At 47.6% G+C, this 26,857-nt stretch overlaps 1 protein-coding gene across 3 annotated transcripts in view; it reads right to left on the bottom strand.

Annotated features, from left to right (window-relative positions):
- Positions 1-26,857, bottom strand: part of LDLRAD3 (low density lipoprotein receptor class A domain containing 3) — a 245,492-nt gene that overhangs the window by 194,020 nt on the left and 24,615 nt on the right. The window contains exon 1 of one of the 3 annotated variants that reach the window (XM_045484987.1): positions 3,375-3,477. The exons of the other annotated variants lie outside the window; for them this stretch is intronic. The gene's annotated coding sequence lies outside the window, so the exon portion shown is untranslated. Of the gene's footprint in view, positions 1-3,374; positions 3,478-26,857 lie in introns of those variants that run through there. 3 annotated transcript variants of the gene reach the window in all.

The raw sequence follows: 26,857 nt of genomic DNA, 5'->3' as shown, positions 1-26,857 counted from the left end.
AGGCAACAAACGCAGAAAAGGGGGGCAAAAAAAAGCAAGGAGGAGACTCAGACAGTAACAGGCGGCTAGGTGGGCAGAGCTGGAAAATTCCTCGTACTGGTTGCTAATTTCAGGGAAACAACTGCTTCTTAAGACAAATCAAATAAGCTTCTCGAAACTGTGTTTCCCTAGACCTGCCTTTTGATGTGCTCCTTTCCGCAATAATAATAATAAAAGAAGCGTGTGTGCAGGAGATGGAGTGACTCATAGCATTTTCTGCGTGGATTACATTTCTGCTACGTTCCGTAAGCAAACCAATAACGGAACAAATCCATTTGCATTTGAGCAGGCACCAAACCGGCTCCTAAGGATACACTCCAGTGTTATAATGGGGGCGGGAGATCCGTTCTTTCCAAAGAGCTCCATTTCATCCTCCAATCCACCTTAACCCCTTTTGACAGAACCCTTTGGCAGGGGGCAGAATCCATCTCTGTTCTAATGGAAACTGATTTTTCAGGTAGGTGAGTGAAAACTGCCTGCACTTTTCTCTCAGCCTTCATTTCAGCCAAGTGACCACGAAAGTCCACACCAAATCCCGCAAAAAGAATTCATCATAGGGCTTGCTGAGCAGGACTGTTCCCAAGCCGGGGGACTTAAACTGTAGTCTGGAAACATTTGATTTGAATTAAAAGAAAAGGTCGGTCTCAGAGCAGAAAGGGGATGTGGATCCTGGGATGTGATGCCAAGACACAGAAAGGAGCTCTCCAGGGAAGTTCCAGGAAGAAAAAGGTGGAAAAACATGTGGGAAAAGCACGGGCATTAGAACGGTGCGAGATCCGTTTCACTGGGCACCAGGAAGAAGGAGGAAAGCGGAGGTGTGTGCTTAGGTGTCGATCTCAGACTTCTGGAGAAGGCAGAAACAAATACAATGGAAGGAGATATCTGGCACAGCCCCATGAGGAGAGAAATGGACCGGTGAGAGAATGGTCGATTAACAGAAATAAAATCACCACATCCAGTACTTTCATAATCAAAGTGGTAAGAAACCGCTGTCATCTCCATAGTTGTAGTTCTGCTATAAAAACATGTTTTTAAAAACAAGGCCTTGGTGGACACAGAAGTTCGAGCTGGAAAGCCTACAAGGAAAATAAAGTAGTAACCTCTGTGCCCAGCACGGTCTCCCGCAGAAGCGCAATGAGTGAGAAGGGATTCATTTCTTATAAAGACGAAGCAAAGGCTTCAATGCTCTGGAACATGTTTATTAATATTGAGCCAGTTAAACCCGGGCCTTTCCCAGCTGCAGCCCACCAGCCCATAAATGTTTAGGAGCAGACCCGGGCACACACGTGCATGCCCACCAGACAGGAGCGCCACATGCATGCGTATGCACACACGGAACATATTCATCCCACATTTCTCACCCCACCGGGTGGGGGGACCCACAGAATTGTCCGTGTATGTGCAAACCCAATCTCGCAGTAAGAGCGTGCAAAGTTCCCGTTCCTGAGCTCAGCCAGCTCCTGGGGGAAAGAATCTCTCTCTCTCCAGCTTCTACATTCCTCCTTATACTTTTCAAGCCCTGAGGAGGTCCCAAGGTCGAACGGGAATCCCACGCTCTTCAGAGATGAGCCCTGGAATCGGGATGAGGGAGGCTTTTCTTTAGCAACAACCCCACTCCCATCGACAGCACCAAATAGCGCCAACCCACATTTTTAGACCTTGGGGTGTATCCACAAATGGCTTTTTGAAAGAATAAAGATTCCACCCAATTTGTCTACCAAGTCCGCCTTGCCTGTGTAGCCAAGCTTTCTTTACAACTGATAAATGATATGCCCTCCCCAAATATAAATGGCACTGATGATAATTACCATTTATTGAGTGTTCTCCATGTGCCAGATGCCTTTACAAACATCTAATATTTATAACAGCTTTAATCAAAGGAATCATTAGCTCCATTTCACAAATGCGGAAAGGCTGCTCAGGGAGGTTAAATATCTGCCCAAGGTCACATGAAGTAATTGAGGATCTGGGCTTTATACCAGGGTTGAGTCTGCCTACAATTCATTTTGTCTTCTGCCGGACTCTTTCATCCGGCCACAAAAACATAACCACGGGAAAACCCAGCCTGCTCACGCCCTCCTCCTAGCACCCCACAGAACAAGAAGCCTGCACGTCAGCCTAGAAGATTCTCCTGCAAGTCTTCCCAAAAAAGAAAATTTACAAGGGTTTTACAAAAATCACTGGTCTGCAGAGGCTGCAAAGTGACTTCCAGTTTTAAGAACTAACAAGAATCTCCCCAGAGCCGATTATTAGGGCTGATACAGCTCATAAAACAGACCATAAAACCATTTCTGTTATATTAGTTTTGTGTTTTTCTTTTCCAGAGGCCCGTGGCGTGGCAGGGGTGGGGGGTTGCGGGGGGGGGGGGGGGCTCCTGAGGAGAGGCCTTCCCACGGCCTATGGTCCGCCCACACCCACAGAAGCCCGAAGACTTGTCTTAGACTCTTCCCTTCCTCGCCCTCATCAGAGCCTCTCAAGTTGGTACAAAGGAAAACATCATTAACCAGCCTCCTGTACCTGAGGGTGATCTCAGATGGGTCCCAGGAGCCGGTTCTAATTTACTTAAATGATTGAGATCTCCAGTTACTCAATCCTGCAACACCAGCCAGCAGATATAATTGCAAAGCAGGTAGGCTAGACTCACCAATCTGCCGATTTGGTGCCAGCTAACATTGCAAATTACAGGGTATAAATTTAGCAGGGTGGGTCTTGACACACATTCCTGCAAATTACACGTTCCGTCTCTAGTAGAAAGTGCATTAATTACTCTGGGTGCATGCACTACTTCCGCTTACTGGGGGCTTTCGGGGCAGCTTGAGAGCAACTCCGAGCAATCTACGAAGATTAAAGCATAAATAAGTAATGCCTGCCGGGGAGGTGAGACTTTTCCAAAGCTCTTGGAATCGGAATTGTTAACTTTCTCCCTGCAGATTGAGAGGGAGTGACTGAAGCCCACTGTGTGGAGCTGAAAATGGACTGACCCGAAACAAGACACAAATAGGGGGCCCACAGGGCTGAAAACTGAGCAGCGTGGTGATTTAAGAGCAGCGGCTTCGTTCTGCTTGCAACACAAGGGCTGCTTTTCCTGCAAGGAGAACAGGCATCAGGTGCAACAGGGCCGATACAGCCAGAAGTGAGGTCTGGATCCGCGGGCGTGAGCCCATCGGATTTCACCCCGTGTAACAGAGCACTGCCTATGTGCCGGGCACTGAACAGAGTACACAAAACCTGCATTTTCACTGATCCCAGCCACACGGGGCAGGAAGGAACTACTGCCAACTTTACAGAGGAGGCAAAGTTGGCTTTCCTTTACAGAGGCTTGGAAAGTTAAATACCTTGCCCAAGGTGACATAATCAGAGAGTAGTGGAACCAGGACTGTGTGACCCTCCAACTCATGCTCTTCAACCCAACAGCCACCGTAGATGCTCATCGGGACTCTGGGGAGAAGGAGAAAACACCACCCAGTCATTCAGTGCCTCCCACATCCTGGCCACAGAGCTCGCTGTCTTCACGGAGGCTGTTCCACTTAATTCTCAGAACAACTCTGGGGGGTGTCCCCTTCCCTCGACTGCACCCATGAGAAACCAAGGCCGGGAAAAGTCAAGATCATCCAGCTCATAAGTAGCAGAGCCAAAAATTTAACCCCTCTACATAGCTCCTAAATTCAAGACTTCTCCCTCTAACCTAAGATCCTCATCTGAGAATTCACCATAAATCTGATAACTATGCAGCCTACGTGATTCAGGGAGAAAAAGGACCAACCTGCTGGAGCCAGAGGAAGAACATCAAATGGTACTGCCTGCCCACAAGGTCCCTGAGCCCACACTTCCAGCGGGAGGAGGAGTGAGCTGGCCGTTCTCAAGTCACAGCTATAGTAGACACCGGTGGCTGGTTTTTGTTCAAGTTTGTTGGCATGCACTTCTCCTTCTGCTTTATTAGAATGAGCTCTTTCTCGATGGCTACAATGCCACGGGGCTACAATCAAGGGTCCTCCGCTCTCCAGTCCAAAGGAAGGCAATGCGATCTGAGCTGAACTAAGATAATGGCTCCCTCCCTGGAGTGTGACTTCTCAGAAGAAAGGCAAAGGCGCTGAAAACAGCCCATTCCTTCCAAGAAGCCTGACAAAGAAGGACTCTTTTTACTGTAAAATGAAATCTCTCTGACACCACCTCGCTTGGAAAAAGCTCACGGGTCTCCTGACCGAAGGGATTTCACTGGAGCAGGGAAGCAAGGCTCAGAAAACACAGGTAGTGCTGGGGAAAAGCAACCCAGTAAGTTCCGTAAGATGCGCGTGCAGTGTGCACTTACAGAGAAGGCGGGACCGAAGTCAGCGTGGCTGGCTTCCAGAGGGGATGCACTCACCCCGATGAGAGACACTGCCTGGACCCACCAGATAAGTTAAGATTTAAGGGCTTGACAAGAGTGACGTGTCACAGCCAGACCGCCGTCTTGTCGCGGTTAATATTGATAGGACATTTCCTCTTAGTAATCATCATTTGGTGGATTAATTAAACCTGGAATTCCTGAGCACTCAAGGTTATGACCTCAATCCTGACTCCAGGAAATTGCACATTCTTTGTCGTAATTGGAAATGTGTATGGCTTTACCTAACAAAAATGTGTATGGTAACCTAATAACATGTGCAAGATTACTTTCTACCAGAAGCCTAATGAGTAAAGCTGACACACTGGTATGCACAATGGCTGCCCTTACCTTAATAAATTTGTAGGATGACCGTGAGATTCGGGTGTATAAATACTACCTTATCACTTAGGTGGTCCCTCTCTAATTCTTTTCTATAAAAAGTGGGAAGCAGTGGGGTTGGTGCACCACAGGGGCCCTTGACCCACCTAAAAAGGCAAAGATAATAATCATTTGAAAACCATTTATCTAGAGCCACAGTTCTGGACGCCTGGGGCCCTTTCTGTGAGGTGAGACTTAACCATCCTACAGCTAGGTGGCATTCTGGGGGGCCCTCCCCAGTCTGGATTGGGAAGACCCACTGTGACCCAGGGTGGGTGCTAAGACAAAGAGCCAAGAGGTTTAAAAAAGGGGGTGAGGGGGCAGCAGCAGATGATGCTAACTGAGGGCATCCATGGAGCTCAGTGAAACGACCTCACGTGCTCCTCTCTGGTCCAGGCAGTAGCACTAACAGAATAACACGGTACCAGCTATAACTCTCGTTGTTAACGGCATGAATGATAAGGATGACACAGGAAGACAGTGACAACATACACACAAGGCAGGAAGCTCTGGGGCCCTGCCCGTAGGACCTAGTCTAAGGCACCTGTGTCTACTTGTGCCCATTCAATGCTGAGGGGCACAAATGGATGTGGAAATTCTGGGAATTGTTTTTAATCTACCAAAATGACTAGATGTGCACAAATAATAGCTACAAATATGCTATCCACGACGATGTTTAAAATAAACACAAACTTGGAAACAACACAAATGCCCAAAATTAGAGCAATAAATTATGGAACATCTATTGGACGGAATTCAATGCAGCCATTACAACAGGCTTAGAAGTACTGGGGGTAGGGCTGTGGAAGCATTCTCCCTCAAGGAAAGGCAGCCCAGTCAAGAGGGACACCGTGGGGTTCCAAACAATCAATTCTTGCTAGAATAACCATCCTGAGTTGGGAGGCAAATAACGAAGAAGTCTACTGTTTTCCTAATACAGACCACAGAAATGAAGCTGATAAGAATTATTCTGAACGATAGAGTTGGGGTAGAGAAGACTGAGGATACACTAAAACAGAAATGTTTTGGGGCGCCTGGGTGGCTCAGTTGGTTAAGCGTCCATCCAACTCTTGATTTCGGCTCAGGTCATGATCTTGCCATTCGTGAGATCAAGCCCCGCATCGGGCTCTGAGCTGACAGTGTGGAGCCTGCGTGGGATTCTCTCTCCCCCTCTCTGCCCTGCCCCCACTCACACATGTGCACTCTCTTTTCTCTCTTTCTCTCTCTCTCTCTAAGTAAATAAATGTTAAAAATATAAAAAATAAAATAGAAATGTTTTAATAAATAGAAAAATCTTCAGCACATTTAAGATGGAAACAGAAAGTATAAAAACTACATACGCACACACACACGTAAAGTATCCAAAAGAAGGATACGCCAGTTTCTTTCTGAATGGTAGGATTCACTGATGATTTTTATTTTCTTCGTTCCAGTTAACTGAATTTTCAACAAGAAATAACAGGAACGACAGCAATAAAAGTTATTTTCCACAATCTTATTTCTTTTTTTTTTCTTTTTTTGGAAGTCCCACTGAGATATTTTTCACAATTTTCATGGGGACAGAGACCATTACAGAACCCAAATGTCATACAAAGCAGGTGGCACTTTGACTCCCCAGAGACCATTTCCACCTAATAATTCAATTAAAAGATTTTTTTTTTTTTGATAAAGACAGTGCACAGTAATGCAGAAACGGAGCCTACTATTTAAAGAATTCCTCCACAGGACATTTCTGTAGTGAGTGACATCGAGTGTGTGACTTGGGAGATACAGTAGGTACTTTCCATTTTGAGCACACGTCCACATGACGCTCAAATCACAAAACGTTATAGACTCCATTCCCGACCAGTCAGACTCTGGGAGACAGCCGCCTTCTCCTCAGAGCCATTGTTTTCTCCAAGCTCTCTTCCAGCACCTGCTTTTCCTCGCACTTTTCCTGACAGAGGAAGTACCGCTGACCTGCTACAACCCTCAGCCCCGGGGTCGGGTTAAACCAGTTGTACCGCTTCCACAGCCAATCCTCCCTTGGAGTGGCCAGGGCTCCACTAGAATGTGGTCATCACATCCTGACTTCACCAGGTCCTGCTGCTTCACCTCAGCGCTCTCAGATTCATCCTCCCCTTCCTTCCTGTGTCTGGCCTTGACCCACTCTGCCTGGACCACTTCGTACCCGAACTCTGGGCCCTCGGGCTCTTTCCCCCACGGCGACTCTTCACGCTGAAGACCGATCACGTCACTGTCCGCACATCGAGTCTCCCCAACTCCTACATCCAGAACCTCACTGGCTGCCAGCCTCAGGGCCTGCATGACCGAGGTTCCACCTACCTTTCTACGTGTTTCATCCAGAACATTCCTCCTCACAAGCTATGTCCCAGACATCCCACATAATCAATCGCCTGTTCTGTAAACATACTGTTTAACAATATGAAATATTTCAAACATATGAAGAAATAGGGATTTTAACATAGTAGGCTCATGTTCCCAGAGCACCAAATACACAAATGCTAATATTCTGCCGTATTTCATCTTTCTTAAGGAACAAAACACTAGTGAGATGGATGGTTGAGAGGCCCCTCCCACCCCGTCATCCCAGAGGTAACTACAATCCCGGCGTGTATCTCCTGTTTACTACTTTTACAACACATGCATAACTCAATTGTATGTGCACGTTTCATATGTATGTTATATATGTATATATACACCCATATATAACGTATAGATGCATGTGCATGTATAATTTTGTACGTACATACACTCACTATATACAGATATATAGATACTACTTGGGTAGACAGACATACAGTTTTTCTAGTTTTAAAATAAACTCAAGTGGCACATACCATATAGATCTTTCCTCTTTCCCACTCGAAATTTCTTTAGAGATTTATCCGTATCAGCAAGTGAAGATCTGGTCTATTCATTGTAGTCGCTGGATAGCCCTCCAGTTTGTGATGGCACTGCCATTTATTTACTCAGTCTCCTTAAATGGTCAACAAGACTTTCTCCAATGTTTCACTACTGCCAACAGAGCTGCAGTGAACAATCTCACACACATCTCCACAGGCACTTGCAGAGATCTTCTCTTGGGCGACAATGCTGGACCCAAAGGACACATAACCCACCTTTCTTGGATGTTGCCGTGCCCAGGGCGCATGATGAGCCGGTCACCATAGTCATTTGTGCCTGACCCTGACTACTGCTTCCTGAGCCAGGCAAGCCTGAATCCAAGATGGGATTGCCAGGCGCCAGCGGCATGCAGGGCGTGGCCAGAAAACATGGACGGGAGGCCCAAATTCCTCCCTTAGGGTTTTTAGGATTAGGGCACAAGCGGGTCAGCGAGACACGGGAGCTGAGCGGGAAGAGACTGAGGGAGACGGGGCTGGGATGGTGTGCACTGAAGCCTGGAGGCAGGGGTGGGGAGGGTGAGAACACGGCAGGCGTGCAAAGAGGCACGCAAACGAGAACACCCAGGAGCGTCCATGCAGTTGTCAAGAGAGATGGGCAAAGGCGCAGCCTCAGTCTGGGGAGGCTGCTGGCTCCAGTCTACGTCCTAGAGAAGGAGCCCTGCTTTAAGCTCCTCTCATCAGAGAGGCCCTCCTTCAAAGATCAACAGATGTCACCTCCGCCATAAAGCTTTCCTCTCTCCAGCCCACAGAACGACCGGCTCCTTCCTCCACCCTCACGGCACTTGCTGCACCTCTCTCACAACGCACGCTCGGTTCCAGGCTGTGCCCAGTTAACTGACTCCACGGCGGCCCTCTGCACCAAAGGTAAGCGCCCCACCGGTACGCACCTGCCGCCGTCATTCAGTCTCCTGCACAACGCCAGGCATGCGGCTCTGCACACAGTAGGTGCTCACTCCATGTTTCATGCCCGAACAAAAGCCGTGAGCACCTTAAAAGCAGGGCCCACGTCTCAGAGCCAGGCTTCACAGGGGTATCAGGTACAGAGTAGGTCCTCAGTAAATGTGTCCTGAACAAATGACTGAAATGTGGCTTCCGTGAGCAAATGCATCCGCCTGAACTACTCTCCCAGGGCCCGTACCAATGATCAGATTTCAAAGTGGAGGTGACCAGGCCAGAGGATAATTTATCTCCTTAAAGACGCTAAGTGTCAGTTAAATTGCTGTATTTAATAGGGCCTGACTTAGATGGGCCATTCTGAACAAAAGCAATAACTGGTCCAGTAATGAGCCTGCTTTAAACTGCTTTTACTACTACCACCCAGAGGCCGCAGGATTCCTTGAGCCACGAGACCGAGGCCCCACTCAGAGCGCGGCAGCCTTCGCAAACAAACCACGCACCCGGGACTCCCGTCTTCCACCACCCTGGAACCACACAGGATATCTTCCAAGGGAACCCAGGGTGATCGTCTCCAGAGGTTCATTCCAGGATGGGTTTTTTTGTTTTGTTTTGTTTTTAATCATCTTGCCCAACAGGCTCTAAGCCTCGCACAGTTGAGCGCGCAAGCCTGACAAAGAGTGAGTATGCCCCGGCCCAGAGGAGACGGGGCGGGAAGGCCTCAGAGAATCAATCCAGTATTAAATGTGTTTATTCTGTTTCTTGGGAGCATCCAATACTTATTAGCCTCGAGGAATGTGCCAGCATCAAAGAAGAGGGAGGGAGGGAAGGAAAGGGCCTTTATCTGCCACGACAGATTACAATCTCCGACAGACAAAACGAACAGAAGGCACACGCATACTGAAACTGGAAGACAAAGGAATTTGCACAACCAGAAGTCAGCTGAGTCCTTCAGTTCAAAAGGGCAGTGGAAAACACCTCAGCCTCAGCAATGCCCGGAACAGAGGAAGAGGGAAGGGAGGGACACAGGTCCACTCCTATGGGCCGTGTGATGGCCCTCCTGCAGTGCACATCCTTGAGGTCACCTGGGAGAGTCAACTCCCTCTGGGCAGACCAGAAATCTGAATAAGCAGCACAGACCGCCCCCTCCCCCCCACCGCCCTGGTGTCTTCCCTAAGCTCAACACCTACAGCCATTCATCAGGTGACTCACAAGGACAACATGGGTTAAAAAAAAAAAAAAAAGAGGTCTAAGGTCAGACAGGCCCCAACTACCTCGAGCCAGCTGTACAACCTACTTGTGCCTCAGCATCCCAATCTGTTGAATGGGAATAAGGAAAGGTGCTGCCTACTCATAAAAATAGACATCATTTTGGAGCACGGAATAGGGGCCATTCTGTAGGCTATGCGCTGTCATGTTTCACCTGATGCCAGTCGGCTGTCATCCCTCCAGGCAAGCATATGACTGTCCCAGTGTGCTAGATGAGGAAACTGAGGTTTGAAAGAGGTGACACCACATTCCCAAGGCTACACCGGAGCACGTGGAGGGGCCGGGCCTGGAGGCGGGCCAGCCAGAGCTGGGAGCATCTCAGCCTCTCCTGCTGAGAAGGTGGCACGGTTTGAAAGAGGCTTTACACCAAAAAAGGTTAATCATTGCTATTTTGTTATGTATTATTTACATCTGCTGCTCTGATGCTCTTTGTCACGCTCCTGGCCCCTGGCTTTCTCAATCGGGCAAGGACGGACATGGGTTCTTGGTCAACCAGAGCTCCACCCCACACTGCCACGCGCACAGGGGGCTCTGGCCGCAGTCAGGAAACCCAGCCAATGGCGGAATTTCCCTTCTAGGCACCAAGGGGTCTTGGTGGAGCCCTGCTGGAGGCCAACCCTGTGGAAGGACGGGCCACCCCTCCACTCACCTCCCACCTCCAGCTCGGACCCCTCACCGCAGACGGGATTTTCTATTCTTGAGGTGGACCCTTTGACCAGCATGTCATTCATAAGGGGAGGAAGAAAAGAAGATGTTTGGGGTGCCTGGGTGGCTCAGTCGGTTAAGAATCCAACCTCAGTTCAGGTCATGGTCTCACGGTTCGCGAGTTCAAGCCCCGGGTCAGGCTCTGTGCTGACAGCTCAGAGCCTGGAACCTGCTTCGGATTCTGTGTCTCCCTCTCTCTCTGCCCCTCCCCCGCTCGCACTCTGTGAGAAATGAATACACTTTAAAAAAATTTAAAGAAAACCTTTATTTCCACGTGAGTCTTTTTAACCCAGGAGATGGTCCCGTGACGAAGGAGCAAGTATTTACGCAAATAATTAACCAAGGAGGTATGGTGTTCTGTCCAAATGTTGAGCAAAACTTATTAAAAAAAAAAAAAAAAAAACATAGCCTTGGCCACGAAATGGCCTCTCAAGGGCCACAGGAGGGGACAGCAGGTCTGAATCAGCTCCTAGAGACTCAGAAATGAACCCTTTAGAGAATGAAGTACGCACCTACAGTGACCGGGCCCTTCTCGGTACCTCTGCCCTCCCCCTCCCTCCCCATCCTTTCCCCGGAGAAAATTCTCTCGTCTTTGCATCTCTGGCCAAGGCTGTGCTGTGTTCATTGACAATTCACTGGCACCAAACAGCTGATTCAAGAGCTGTAGGGACACACCAGCTCCCCTTCTCTCCTAATTCCTTGTGTGTACTTTCTCAATTTTCTATCAATCCCTACCTCGAACTTTACTTAAAGCGGAAGGGCTAGAAGCCAGGGAGTCTAAATAACAGCCAGAAACCTCTCAAGTGTTTACCCTACAACGCTCAGAAAATAGAATCTTCGCTTGAAACCTAAACAGATGGGCGCCCCCCCCCCCCGCATAAGCTGTGGCCATGGGGTGTAGGCGCACTGAATACTGTGCCCAAGGCAAAACCATGCAATCAGTCCTCTCCACGTCCTGAGCTTTCCTAACCACTCCAGACTCCACGTGAAGGTGTTTACAACGAGGCTATTCATTGCCAGTACCTTTTTTTAACCCCAAATTCTGCTTAATCTTTTAAAAAAGAACACCCAACCTCTGGGCTGGCACAGAGGGCCTGGGTGTCAGAAGGCTCAGCTTATAGTCTCAGCTTCGTCATTAATACACTGGGTACCCCTGCACCCACGTCTTAAGCCCTGGGACTCGGTTTTTTCATCTGTAAAATGGAGAGGAATCTATCAATGTACAGGTTATGGAAAATTAATTTGGTGGGAAACAGCCAGCAACTTTTTAAAGAAATTGAATGGAAGAGATTGGAATCGATCAGAGTGTAATAGACACAGAAGAGTAGGTTTTGATTGAGCTTCATATAGATGATCTAGATTGCAATGTAAATGTGATTTTTTTAAAAATGCTTATTTTTGAGGGGCGCCTGGGTGGCGCAGTCGGTTGAGCGTCCGACTTCAGCCAGGTCACGATCTCGCGGTCCGGGAGTTCGAGCCCCGCGTCAGGCTCTGGGCTGATGGCTCAGAGCCTGGAGCCTGTTTCCGATTCTGTGTCTCCCTCTCTCTCTGCCCCTCCCCCGTTCATGCTCTGTCTCTCTCTGTCCCAAAAATAAATAAACGTTGAAAAAAAAATTTAAAAAAAAAATGCTTATTTTTGAGAGAGAGAGAGAGAGAGAGAGAGAGAGAGAGATGCAGCAGGGGAGGGGAAGGGTGGGGGGAGAGGATCTGATGCTGGCTCTAGTGCTGACAACAGAAAGTCTGACATGCGACTTGAACCTGCAAAGCACAAGATCATGACCTGAGCTGAAGTCAGACACTTAACTGACTGAGCCTCCCAGGCGCCCCTATAAATGTGATTTTTAACAGCATGACTGAGATATAATTCACATACCATACAATTTACCCATACTTTTACCTTAAAAGTATGCAACTTAATGGCTTTTAGTAAATTCAGAGTTACACAACCATAACCACATTGGTTTGGGGACATTTCATCACCCCAAAAGGAAACCACATGCCCATTAGCATTCACTCTCCATTTCTTCTCAAGCCTGGGCTACCACCAAACTACTTTCTGTCTCCAAGGATTTACCTATTCTGGACACTTCATATAAACAGAATCATATGCCATGTGGTGTTTTGTGTCTCGCTTCTTTCACTTAGTATAATGATCTCAAGGTCCGGTCACGATACAAGATGTATCATTACTTCATTCCTTTTTATGGCTGTATAATATTCCATGGCATGAGTATAATACATTTATTTACCCATCCATCCACGGATGACAGCAGTGTAATTACCACTTTGGGGCTGTCATGAATAACACAGCAATGAACCATTTGTGTCCAAATGTCTGTGTACACACATAAATGTGTTTCTTTGGGTTACTATCAAAAAAGTTTGATGCCAGGGGCCTAGAGGGTTACTGAGGGATAACTACATCATTCTAAGATTTTTTTTTTAAATCAATTCTATGGACTTTTGCTTCAGGAAAGAAAATAAAGATCATCAAATCAAAGCTGCATTCTTATTGATGCAGCCACCAGAGAATCTGGGGGCAAATCTTCAAGAACCTATCATTTCCGAGAATTTCAACCCTAGGAATATGCAACTTCACTGTCCAAACAGATTGGGAGAGGGGCCATTTCCTTGCTGACAGAAGCCGCTGAACTATCAGCAGAATTCAGTATTAGGTCAATTTCCTTGTTTGAGCCAGCTCCAAGTTGGATCGAATTCCAAGATGTAAATTTCTACATCGCAAGGTTTCAGACACAAGGGCACTCACAAGACACAGTGAGAGGCCACTACAGGCTCTTTCCAACACACACACACACACACACACACACACACACACACACACACACACGCTATTCAATTTATAAACTGCTCCATATGAAATCCGACTCCTACAACTGCAGCTATAAAAGAGCTGATACTAGAGGAGAGGCGATGGTCAAAAGCAACTCCCTCCACTAGCAAACCTGCATTAATAATTTAACTATTAACAGGCATGAAACTCAAGAAGCTTGAGAGCAAGGACTCTGTGGTCATCTGGGACACCGAGAACATCTCCATCGTTCCCCTCTTTCTATTTCAAAACCAGAGACTCCATTGTCTTAAAGAACTTGTCATCCTCAGAGAAAGGGAACATGACAAATGTGTGAAATCTAAAGAACAAATACAATTCCTATATGCCTTAAATTTATGGCCCTCACAAAGCCTGCAAAATATGATAAACCATTATAGGTTTTTCCTGTCTCCCCTGCCTTGGCCACAATTAATTTCACCAAGTTTGAGTGTAATACAGAATGTAATATATGGAGGCGGGAGATTTAGAGCCCTCATTGCCTCGCAGTAAATAAGCTTCTGCAGTTTGGGGCCCCAGAGGTAAAAAAAAAAGAAGCAATAACGAGAGTCCTCATTTTGGGGAACCATTGGTGTGCATTTTCTGTTTTGCATCGTTAAGCAAGACAAAAGTGCCCGAAGGAAACCGACAGCACTGGGCTAAAGTCACTCAAAATCCAAATGCCAAACGTATTCTGTAATTGAGATGCACAGCATCTCGTATACATGCCCTAGAAGAACATCATATTGCAAATAAGAGCTATGCGTTATCAAAAACAACAGAAAATGCTCTCGTTTTATTGATACTATAAACCTCAAAGGTCTATATGGGTTTTCCCAAGCACTGTCTTGAGAAGAGTAATGGAAACTATTATTTAATGAGGGCCTACTATGTGTGCATATTGTGTTAATCCTTTACCTACACTACTATAAAGGGTAGAATCGTGTGTCCCTGCCCCACAAAGCTATGTTCAAGTTCTGACCTCCAGTATCTATGAATGGGACCTATTTGTAAAGAGGTTCTTTTGCAGATGTAACCAGGTGAAGAAGAGGCCATCCTGGATCAGCGTGGACCCTGAACCTCTGTCTAAGGGAAGAAGCACTGCCCATCGGACCCAGATTTTAAATGTCTCATTCATTCAACTCAGCCAACGTTTGCTGAGTGCTGAGAAGGTGTGAGGAAGACAGCCAGTAAAAGATTCACAGAAATACAGCCCCTGACTCTTCATTTTTTTCTCAAGCAAATGGGCCTGAGCACTTACTCGGAGTTAGTGAACCCATCACCAACAGGCATGCTCTGTGCGCTCCGTGGCAGAGAGTGGTACTCACCCCTGTCTATATCGTCTATACCACCAGGCCCGTCTGTACCACCCTACTGCCCCCCCACTTCCCAGGCCGGGCAGGCCACATGACCCGTGTAGGCCAATGGAATGTGGACAAAACCGACTCCTATCACTTTCAGGGTAAAGAACAAAAGAACCAGCACCTGACAAGTCCTGCAAACCCTGGGACAAAGTCACCATGAGTAGATTCCTGCCAGAGTCTTTGTGTAAGTGAAGCACAGGCTTTTATGTGTTAAACCAATGGACTACTGGGGAAACCGTACTGCAGCAAAGAGCTGTCCTACCGTGACTAACACATTCTCTAACATACATCTCTGCATGAGCATATACCACTATAAAGTAGCTGGTTAAATTCCAAGACCCAGAGCCTGACTGGGGCCCAAGCGCTAAAAGGCCCCACTGACTTTTTTTTAAATTTATTTACTTTGAGAGAGAGAGAGAGAGAGAGAGAGCGCGCACGCAAGCAGGGGAGGGGCAGAGAGAGAATCCCAAGCAGGCTCCACAGCTTTCAGCACAGAGCCTGACTCGGGGCTTGATCTCACCAACTGTGAAATCATGACCTGAGCCAAAAGAGACTCTTTTTTTTCTTCTTAAATGTTTATTTTTTGAGAGAGAGACAGAGCATGAGTGGGGGAGGAGCAGAGAGAGAGGGAGACACAGAATCTGAAGCAGACTCCAGGCTCCGAGCTGTCAGCACAGAGCCCGACGCGGGGCTCGAACCCACGAACCGTGAGATCACGACCTGAGCCGGAGTCGGATGCTCCAACCGACTGAGCAACCCAGGCGCCCCAAGAGACTCTTAAGCAAGTGAGCCACCCAGGTGCCCCTAAAAGGCCCCAGTGACTTTTAGCATTACCACCCCATTCTCCAGAAAGTTCCACCACCTCAGCAGGCCAACTTACAGAATCTGCAGAAACACGCTCTCCCATGGAGCCCGCTACATGGCCTGACTCATCTAAAATGAAAACCTCAAAATGCTAAAGGTTAATAACTGAAGGGACAAACACAATGGATGACCCGCAGAATCAGAGACACAGGGTGAATGAGGGAGTCATCAAGTAAGGAACAATGATTTTCAAAATGAGCTATGCAGAGGTGCCTCTGAGTCTCCCAGAGTGTGAGGATTCCAGGGGAGGGCACAGACTTTCTCGCCACCCACAACCCACCCCAACAACGCCCACCTAACCGAACCAGCCGAGATGACCTGTTCTACGCATTTTGCTACCATGTCACCATTTTCTCAGAGAAAAGGCAAGACTGGCTCGATTGGGACTCTCAGTTTTCCTACTTACCACGTGTCCCTGGACAGGTCACTTCCCCCCGGAGACTATATCTATCAATCGGGCAATAACGCTTACCTTGCAGGCCTAGCATGAGAAATTAACTAAAATGATTGCACAAAACTGCCGGAGGTACTGTAGACAGTCAACAAATACTCTTTCTCTTCCCCACCAGCATAAATACTGGCCAAATAAGTCTGCTGCACATGGGGCTGGAAATGTTTATTCTGCAATTAGTAATATGAGAGCGCCTTTTCTAAAACTTTTTGGTGGGAGCCCAAAATCTCTAGGTAAACTAGAGAATAACACCATTTGCCCCAAAATGGAGTGATCCAATTCAAGTATTTAGCGAGCACCAAAAAGACAGCAGATTTCTCACCAAGCAGGAAAAACCCCTCAGAATCAGCAAACTTCTCCTCTTCTTCCCCATGCAACAAAATAAATAGGGGAAATAACCCGAAAACCTGGCAGATGGCCTCACAAGGCACACACAAAATGCCTAGACGTGAAGGGTCTCCAGACTACTAACTAGCATCACTGGCACAATCACCCACCATCTCACCGTCAAGGTTGAGGAGAGTGGCGTAGCACCTTCCACCGTAATAACGAAAACTTCCTTCGCTGTGGAAACTAAGGCAGGCACTTTGTATATGCCATCACTTTTGATATCCAGAATAAATTCTATAGGTTGGGGCAGGGGTCTGTGACAGCGACAGCTTAACAGCCCAGCCCATTTTTGCGCTGGTTTCTTCCGGTCCCTTCAGGGAACTCCTCCCCTGCCTCCATCAGACACAGTGGGGTGCCACCTCCTCATGGGTGAGCTTCTCAGGGTCTCTGAGACAGATGACCACAAGCTGGGCGGCTCAGATCAACAGAAGTCATTCCCTCACAATCCTGGAGGACAGGAGTGCGAAATCGAGGTGTTGATAGGGTGCTTCCTTCTGGAAGCCTCTCCTGGAGACTCTCCAGGAGAATCCATCCCTGCCTTTTTCCTAGCTTCTGGGGGCTGCTGGCAATCCCTGGCGTTCCTCCAACCTCTGCCTGTCTTCACATGACCTTCTCTATGTCTCCTCCTCTTATAAGGACAATGTCATTAGACTTAGGGCCCACCCAGATAATCTAGCATGGTATCCTCTCAAGATCCTCAACTTCATTACAACTGCAAAGACCCCTTTCTCCAAATAAAGTCACATTCACAGGTTCGGGGTAGACGAATCTTTGGGGGGACCACCATTAACTCACTACACCTCACTACAGGGGTCTACGCTAGCCACTCAGAGCACCCCACGCCCACCTCTACCCCAAACCCTCAACCCAGCCATGTAACCCAGGCGGGTCCATGCAGTTTACTAAATGGACAGAGAGAGAGGGCTGTAACCAGCACTAATAGAAACACAATGCAGGGGCGCCTGGGGGGCTCAGTCAGTTAAGTGTGCAATTCTTGATCTCAGCTCAGGTCATGATCTCACGGTTTGTGAGTTCGAGCCTTGCATCAGGCTCTGTGTTGACAGTGCGGAGCCTGCTTGGGATTCTCTCTCTCTCTCTCTCTCTCTCTCTCTCTCTCTGCTCCTCCCCTGCTAGCTTGCTCACTCTGTCTCACTCTCAAAATAAATAAATAAACTTGAAAAAAAAAGAAACACAATACAAACCACGTATGTGATTTAAATGTTTCCAGTAGCCAGAAAGTAAAAAGGAACAGGTATAATACATTTTACTTAACCCATATGTCTAACGTAGGGTAGTTATGGTCCCGGTCTTAAAAGAGTTTACAAAAGAGGCCCCAAACATGGGACTAGTTACTGCAATCCAGAACAGCTGAGGAAATAAAACCGACGAAGGCAGGACCAAAGAGCTCCAACTCACAAGCCATGAAGCCAAGTAAAAAAGGACCTTTCTTCAGCTTCCGATGGAAGAACCAAGAGTAGAAAATGCAGATTTTCTGACATGCAACCAACACGTGCCTTGAATACCCCCCACACACACCATGATCCCAGCCTGGGTAGCAGGGCTACTGCTGAGTCCTGCTCATGGGTGAAGCTAGGGCAATGCCAACTCGGTGGGGGACGCCCCGCACTCAGGGATTTCCAAGGCCATCTTGCCAGAGGGCTATCTGTGACAACAGTGGTTTTAGCAAAGTGCAGGCTTCTAGGAAAGGGCAGGAACAGACTCCCCTCCCCAAGGGATGGGGGGGGGGGTGAAGGTCACAGTATTAGGACTATATAAAGAACATGAGAAAGGTGCACTCTTAGAAAAATATGAGGATATAAGAACCCAATCTTTTTTTTTTTTAACTTTTTTTTTCAACGTTTATTTATTTTTGGGACAGAGAGAGACAGAGCATGAACGGGGGAGGGGCAGAGAGAGAGGGAGACACAGAATCGGAAACAGGCTCCAGGCTCTGAGCCATCAGCCCAGAGCCCGACGCGGGGCTCGAACTCATGGACCGCAAGATCGTGACCTGGCTGAAGTCGGACGCTTAACCGACTGCGCCACCCAGGCGCCCCAAGAACCTAATCTTTCAACAGGAGGTGCACCAACCAAAGAATCTTAGGTCTTTATGAGTAACTTTCTGTTCTTAATAATATTGAGAGCCTACTGGGTACTAGCCCAGGACAGCCCTTTTTTATAAATGTTACCACATTTAGTCCTCACAATAATCCACTGAGGTGGCTATCGCCTCCATTTTGCAGATGAAGAAACTTGAGATCAGAGAGGTTAAAGTGACACTGCTGAGAAACAGCCTGGGTCTGGTCCCAAATTACTCTGCTTCCAGAGCTGTCACTCTCCCCCCCTGTGACTCCACCTTCCCGTTGATGCCTGTATTTCCCCACCATGTGACCTCATGACTCTGACCTTGGGGGAAAGAACAAGTCATAGCTCTAAGTAGACCATGGGAACCCCAAGAGAATGATTTTCTAGATTTTTTTTTATATGAAATTTCCCAACCAATATGAAAACCAGAACCTGAATGATAATGGACTCCCCTGGGGTCAGCAGTGGCCCTAGGGTCTCCATCAACAGCTTCCAAACTGAGGTCCCCAGTGGATGGGAACATCAAAGATTCCCAGGGCTAGTTCAAAGGGGCCAACCAAACGCGTCCACTTGCCTAAATGCCCAGCGTTCGGCACATCAAATGTCTCTGTTCAAACACATTAGTGTGGTAACAATAACTACATCCTTCCAAAGGAATCTCTCGCAGATATAAAGTCTTCCATTAATGATTTAACAATACAGATTATTATTTAATAATTGCAGTTTGGTAACAAGCTATGTCAAAACATCTGGTCTGTGGGAGAATATTCGGCAAGAAGTCCTTGGCTGGGTTAGACAGAACGGAAGTAGACTGGGATTTATCAGCCCTGTGTCATCCACACTTGGGAAGCTGGAAACCGCTTCCGTGAGGCCCAGTGGAAGGGCCCAAGTTTACCATTAAAAACATAACATTCCTCATGCTGTCATTCTCCCAAACTGCTTAACAAACCTCACATTTTTTCATTAACCTTCACGGCGGGGGAGCTAGGTGAATGAGAATTTCCATGTCATATACGTAAAGAGAAACAGTGATCCCATTTCTAAAAGGAGTAACTCAAACCAACTAATCACCAGTAGATTAGTTCCCAGCACGACCTTGCCCATCCAGATAAAGTCAATGGCGAAAAGGTAAGACAAATGCCAGGGAGCCCTGGTGGTAATTCCCTCTGCGGTTTGACTTTCTATGGGTCCAATATTTCTCTATAAGAAGCCTCAATTTCCCCAGCAACGGAATGGGGAGAACATCTACTACCTGGTAATGAAGACATAGCCATAAATGACTTTGGACTGCCTAGATAATCAGCATTATGCAAACTGACATAGCAACCATTACAAAGCAACTAAACACGGTTATAAATCTTATAAAAATACTTCCGTGGAAATTAAGGCTCAATTAAGAGGCTCCGTATTAAAAAAAAAAAAAAATCTCAATCACCTTGTTATTTTAAAGACAACAGTATTTAAAGCCAGCATAGCCACTCCTAGAGAAGGGATATGCTCAACTAATTGAACAGTGGAAACCAGGGTAAGGTAGAAGGGCCCCCAGTGACCCCTGGGCTGAATACAAACAGGCCCATCAGGTGACCCACCTCGAAATATCCATAAGCCCTTGCTGACCAATGGGCTACTTACACTCAGACGCAGCACGGAAAAAAGGAAAATTCCGTATGTTCCCATACCTCCTCACCTTCCCCCGTAACTACAGCCCCCCACCACTGTCTCCTGGCAGACAGTCTCTCCTTTGCTGTCCTTTCTGCTGCTCCTGTGCAGTGAGTGTATTCAATAAACTTCTATCCCCTTTGTTCTGCCTCGGGTGAATTCTTTCACAGCCAGCACGGGCCTCCACCTGATCGGGTCGTCCCCCACGATATAGGACCTTTCTGTAACAGTCTTGATAAAGCTCCACATCAATAAACAGCTAGCTAACAAGAAGGGACAAGAGGGGCGCCCGGAGGGCTCAGTCTGTTAAGCATCTGACTTCAGCTCAAGTCATGATCTCATGGTTTGTGAGTTCGAGCCCTGCAGCGGGGCTCTCTGCTGTCAGCTCAGAGCCTGCTTCGGATGCTCTCCTGCTCTCTCTACCCCTCCCCCCCCTCACTCACGCTCGCTCACTCTCTCTCTCGAAAATAAATAAACATTTAAAAAAATAAAATAAGAAGGAAGAAGACAAGGACAGACCCGGCAAAACAGATGCAAGACAGGCTGGAATCAAGAGACCAGGAGATCCCTCCCCAGGGGAGAGCCGCTGACTCAAGAACCTTGTCCCAGCTATCACATCAACTCCCTACTTCTCTGCACAGAGCTACAAGGCCCAGTATAGCTTATAAATTCTCTTTCACGCACGGCACCTAGGAAAAACCTGAGCTAACCCGACTCAATATAACTTTGCTTATCCCAGGGCCGTCAGAAGAGGCAAAAGAACAACAACTGCCTAAAACAAACGGACCAGAAGCTTGGAGACTCACCATTCCAACGCTCGTGTAACTTAAAAAGATACCTGCACCCCCGTGTTCACTGCAGCTTTGTTCACAATGGCCGAGACACGGGGACAACCTCAGTGTCCACCAACGGACGAATGGATAAAGAAAAAGTGCTTCAATACTAAACCGCTTGACGCAAAAGCAGCATCTAAACTAAAAGAACTCCTCTCTCTCTCCCTAACCCAAGGCACTTGGACGGCTAGAGAAATAGTTCTGAGTGTGGGTGTTTAAAATTTAAATGTTTCGATGAGCTGACTCTCGCGGGCTCAGCAAGTGATCAATTTACCCTTTACCAGTCTTTGCCCACTCAGTAATTCGCTCCAGGGACCTTCCGCGGAGGTGAAGACCGTGAGGCTGTGAAAACATGGCAAACCCCGCCAGGACTGACACGCAGAGGGACCCTCAAGTCTAGGGCACTGGGTCCGGCCACAGGTGCCAAGCACAGCAGTGCTGGGGACCCAAAGATGTGTCAGAAGCAGCCCCAACTGAACCAAGGAGCTTAGTTCACCAAGAAGAGCCGACAGAAGCAGGAAAACGTTCAACGGGCATCAGTCCGGGCCACACATCACGTGACTGTTACAGACACAAAGGATGAGGCTGCTCTGCCCTGGACCGCCCCGGCCCTGGACAAGGACTGGGTGGAGGAGCTCTGCACTGCAGGTATGCAAACCTCCAGGGACGATGAGGCTGGGGACAGGCAGGATCCAGTTCACAGAGGCCTACAGTTTGGATCTTTGCCTTTGATGGACTGGGGGACGTGCCTCAGGGCCATTTCCCTTCCTCCCAAAAATGTAAATGAGCGCCTAGCTTTTTTAAAGGGGCCAGCATCCCCTGCATCACCCCGGCGCATCTGGGGTAGTCAGCCATCACGAATCAAGAAACAGACCTCGCTCTGGAACACGTTCCATGGAGCTGCCCACATGAGAGGCTGCAGCCCTGCAAACTGGCATCCACAGCACAGAGTGGCCACTGTGGACGCGGAGGGAGGGGCGGGGCTTCTGGCTGGATACCGCTGCCGGTTTTCCCGAAACATGCACCCTAAGGGGTCACGTGGGAGCTCTCCCTACCTGGCCTCTCCAGGATACCTGTGATTCTTCTTTCAGAGCTGCTTGGGAGGATGAGGCATGTTTCCTGTAACGTACTAGCCCAGTGAAGCCATCTACCCCTGTACCCTTTCTTGCCCTAAAACAAGTTTTCAGAAGTAACACTCTAGTCCTTGGTCTTTTTCCCTTCGTGATGAACTCCCATATATACCCCCTGTGATGTGTTTTCTCCTCCCGTAATCACTAAGAGGGCTCCCAATGTGACCTCGGCACAGTGCTTACTCTCGTTTGTAGCAGAAGGTGGCTACGTGACTACACGCTGGCCCATGGGATATAGACAGAAGTCCTGTATGTGACTTATAGGAAGGGCCTTTGAGAAGAAGAAGCTCATTCTTTTTTTTTTTTAAGTTTATTTACTCATTTTAAGGGAGCACACACAAGCAGGGGAGGGACAGAGAGAGGGAGGAAGAGAGAATCCCAAGCGGGCTCCACCCTGTCAGCACAGAGCCTGACATGGAGCTCGAACTCACAAACCCGTGAGATCATGACCTGAGCTGAAACCAAGAGCCAGACACTTAACCAACTGAGCCACCCAGGTGCTGCAAGAAGGAGCTCATTCCACTTAGGGCCTTCCTCCTTCCTGCAGGCTGGAATTCAGATGACGTGGCTGGTACTCAAGCAGTCGCTCTGGGCCATGGAGGAGCTAGCAGAGAAATGTGTAAGAAAGGGAGCCTGGGCCCCTGAGGACTTGGAGCCACCAAGCCCCTCTGAATCACCTACCTCCAGAAAGCTCTGCAAGCCACTCAGTGGGCTAAGCGCATGCCTGAGTAATGGAATTTTCATGCTATAAATCAAGTTACTAAATTTGGCTTGAGTTGCAGTAGACTGAGAGCACCCAAACAAAACACGTTTATAAATACATTTAAGCACACATATTTCCAAGACTCCAAGAGGAATAAAAAGCCAAAGCAATACAACTAAACATGCACGCGCGCGCACACACACACACACACACACACAGACCACTCAAGTCACTGTCCACCCTGCCACACAACAGAATTCAACTCACACAGACTCTTCCGGGAGAAGTTCCATTTGTTCCAACACTGTCCCAGATCCTTCAAAGTGTCTTTCGCACCCCCACTACACTGAGCTCCTGGAGAGAAGAGACTGGGCATTATTCAACTCAGTATCCCCAAGTGCCTAACACAATGCCTGGAACATAGTAAGTTTGATAATGAATGAAATAAAATTCACCCACTGGCCCAGGAAAAGGGAAAAGAGTGTACACAGATATATCGACATCTTCCCTCTTGGTGGCATCTATGTCTGTTTCCTGTAAACATACTCATCCATTCTCCAAAGGCCCCCACCCCTCTCTTCTGTAGACACTCCCCCTACAGAGGCTCCTCACCCCACCCTCCAGCTCACATCACCTGCTGTGAGGGAGAAATCTTCCAGCCCCACCACCTAGAAGTCCTGGGTCATCTCCACCAACCTTCCTTTTCCTATTAGGACACTGACCATCCACACTTCTGAAAGAGTTGGATCCACCGAATTAATCCCTATAACAATCCTTTTCTCGATTGTGAAGGGACAAGAGGATCCAACTGCATACACTTCCAAGTTCAACTTCTACCATGGTTACAATTCACTGGCAACAACGTTAGAGAACCGCCTGGCAAGTTTATTGCCAACATCACTTCAGTCAGCCCTCATGGTCCACAACTCTGGGACCAGCCTATTTCTCCTTCAGGGCCTGGGCTCAGGTCCCCCGCCAGCACCCTATACTCCGGGAAATGAAAGCCCTCTGACTCCTCCTACCCAATAGCAAAATGGTCCCCACTCTGTATCACCGGACTCTCCAGCCCTGCCAAAGCATATTCTAAACAGCCATTCTCCTGAGCCTGGCCATTCAATCCCTTACTTGTTCTAAGAAGTTTTTACCCCATCAGCATGCCCAAACAACACTAAAATTATTTTCTAGTGTCACATCCTTCCACTTAAAGAAAAAAAAATCCCTCATTACCCCCTCTTCCTCCAGGCCAGCCCCCTCTGCCCTGGCCCACGGCCAGGTTCCAATCCCCCCTGCTACCATGAATGACCACATCCTCATACCTGTCTACCCTGCGCAGCTCAGTGCCCAAGATTACACCACACTGGCACACCACTGCATATATTGCTTGCTGTGGCTATACCCATCATCTTTTTTTTTTACACTTAAAAAAAATGTTTATTTATGTATTTTGAGTGGGGGAGGTAGAAAGAGAGAGAGAGAGAGAGAGAGAGAGAGAGAGAGAGAGAATCCCAAGCAGGCTCTTTGTGCTGTCAGCGCAGAGCCTGATGCTGGGCTCGGTCTCGGGATCATGAGATTACAACCTGAGCTGAAATCAACAGTGGGATGCTCAACCAACTGAGCCCCCCGGGTGCCCTCCCCATTGTCTTTTAATGACTATTTAAATCCTCTACTCTCAGCAGACCAATCAGTCCATAACAACTTTTGTGAAAGGAAATGGGATACTGGGATGGGGGGGGGGGGTGGAGACAGAAACTACAGGTAATAAAATTGACCGAAGGCTTAAGGAAGTATGAAGAGAACACAGCTGCCAGGATTCCCATCCTTCTTCCAGAGGCCTGTTCTGCATGCTCGTGCTCCCCAGGGAAGAGGACTGGTACCAATCCATCAACATCTCTCATCCCCCCACAACTTACCCTATTTCTGCATTCTACTGGGATAACACTTTCAGGTTGCAACCACACACTTGATTTCATCTAGAGGCAGTGGTGCGGCTAAAAGGCAATATTCACCAATATGAACATAATCTCTAATAAAACACAGAATTCCAGCTCAAGGGCATGGAAGTGAAGCTGTAAACGTGCGCCCAGGCCGGCGATAGGTCATCTCAGCCTGGAGACACAGAGTGCGGACGTGAAGGCAGCAGGCAGCCTTCGTATCAAGTTCAGCCATGGAATGAAGCCAGCCGCCAAACATCTCAGAGAGATACGGTCCACAACTGGCCAGGGTGAGTTAGGCTCCAGGTAGGGAGTCGGAAAAGATGGGCACCTCCTCCCCATCTCTATTCAGCTTTCTCTTCCTCTACCACTCCTCGAAAGCTGGTGGGGTTTCAGAAATGGGTTCAAATATGCATAGAAATTTAAAGTAAAACGAAGGCAGGAGGTCAGACACACTCTCAAGAAGGTGCCTACACAGTCTCCCCCTCCCCCTGGTGTCAAGCCCTTGTGTGATCATCTCCCCCTGAATGTGACTTGCTTCTAATCAACGGAAGAAGGCAAAGGTGACAGGATGTATGCGATTATGTTAGAGAAGACTACAGGGCTCCTCTTTCTCTTGCTGACTTGATGAACCAAAAGGCTATGTAGGGACAGAACAAGTAACTGAGACCCACCTCCAGCTGACAGCCAGCAAGAAAATGAGGCCTTCCTCCCACCTCCTTCGAGGAAATGAATGCTAACGACCACGTGAGTTTGGAAATGGATCCTTCCCCAGTCGAGCCTCAGAGGAGACCGCAGCTCCAGCTGACACCTTGACTGCAGCCTTGCAGAGAGCCTGGCTATGCTGCACCCTGTCTTCTGAACCACAGATGAACCAATAAATACATGCTATGTTAAAACACTAAGTTTGCAGTGACATTGTTATGCAGCAATAAAAAACTAATGCAAATCAAGTCAGGGGGCAAGAAGGGGTTATTCAATAAATGAGTGGAATGCATTGATAGCCACCTGGAAAAAAATAAAGTTGAATCCCTGACTCACACATACCACCAAAATAACTTCCAGATGGGTGAAGGATTTAAATATGAAAAAATAAATCAAAAGAAGAAAACAGGAGCTTTTAAATACGTAACTCTGGAGCACAGAGGGCCTACACGTGACACGAAAACCCAGAAGAATTTCTTCATCTAGAAAGGATCGATAAATCTAACTAAAGTGAGAAAATCTATCTGCCATTTGTATCACAAAGGGCTGCTTTCCTTCAAAATGGCTCCTACAAATAATAAGAAATCAAAGTAGCTCCTCCACGTCAACAAGAAAAGATCATTTTGAAAAGATGCTCACTCATTGTAAGAGAAATAAAATAAGGCACTAACTGTGATAGAATGCTGGTAACACAGTGGGCGGGAAAGCAGTGGGGAGACCAGCACCCTCGTTTACAGAGGGGGGAGGGGGGATTGGAACAGACTTTCTGGAGGACAATTAAGCATAACCATCAAAATATCAAATGCGCTTAACTCTTCAACTCAACAATTTCACTTCTCTAGATATTTAAAATAACCTATGTGTAAGGCTATTTAACATAACACCGTCACAGCAGAGATGGAAGTCATCCTATCTACCAATAGCAGATGGGCTAAGTAATTTATGGTCCATCCAGGTAACAGAACGCCACGAATACTATAAACCATAAAAATAAATGAGGCGGCTCTTTCTGTTCTGAGAGCGAGCTCTGAAATATATTTAGTAAATAAACAACAATAACCAAAAAAACAGGTGCCTCCAGAGAAGAGACGAGGGGTGGCTGGGGATTAGATCAGAGGACGCCTTTTCACTGTGTGCTCTTTTGTACCTTATGAGTATCATACCATATGGTTGTGTTTCTTTCTCAGAACATTAAAACTCAAATCAAAAAATTCATGCAAAGTTGTTGGAAAATATAAACAATATAAAGATTTTAAATTGGGGCGCCTGGGTGGCTCGATCAAACAAGCGTCCAACTTTGGCTCAGGTCATGAGCTCACGGCTGGTGAGTTCAAGCCCCGCGTCGGGCTCTATGCTGA

This window comes from Leopardus geoffroyi, chromosome D1 (genome assembly GCF_018350155.1).
Source record: "Leopardus geoffroyi isolate Oge1 chromosome D1, O.geoffroyi_Oge1_pat1.0, whole genome shotgun sequence".
Taxonomy (NCBI): Eukaryota; Metazoa; Chordata; class Mammalia; order Carnivora; family Felidae; genus Leopardus; species Leopardus geoffroyi.
Note: the sequence above shows the minus strand (reverse complement) of the source record. Positions and strands in the feature narration are given on the sequence as shown.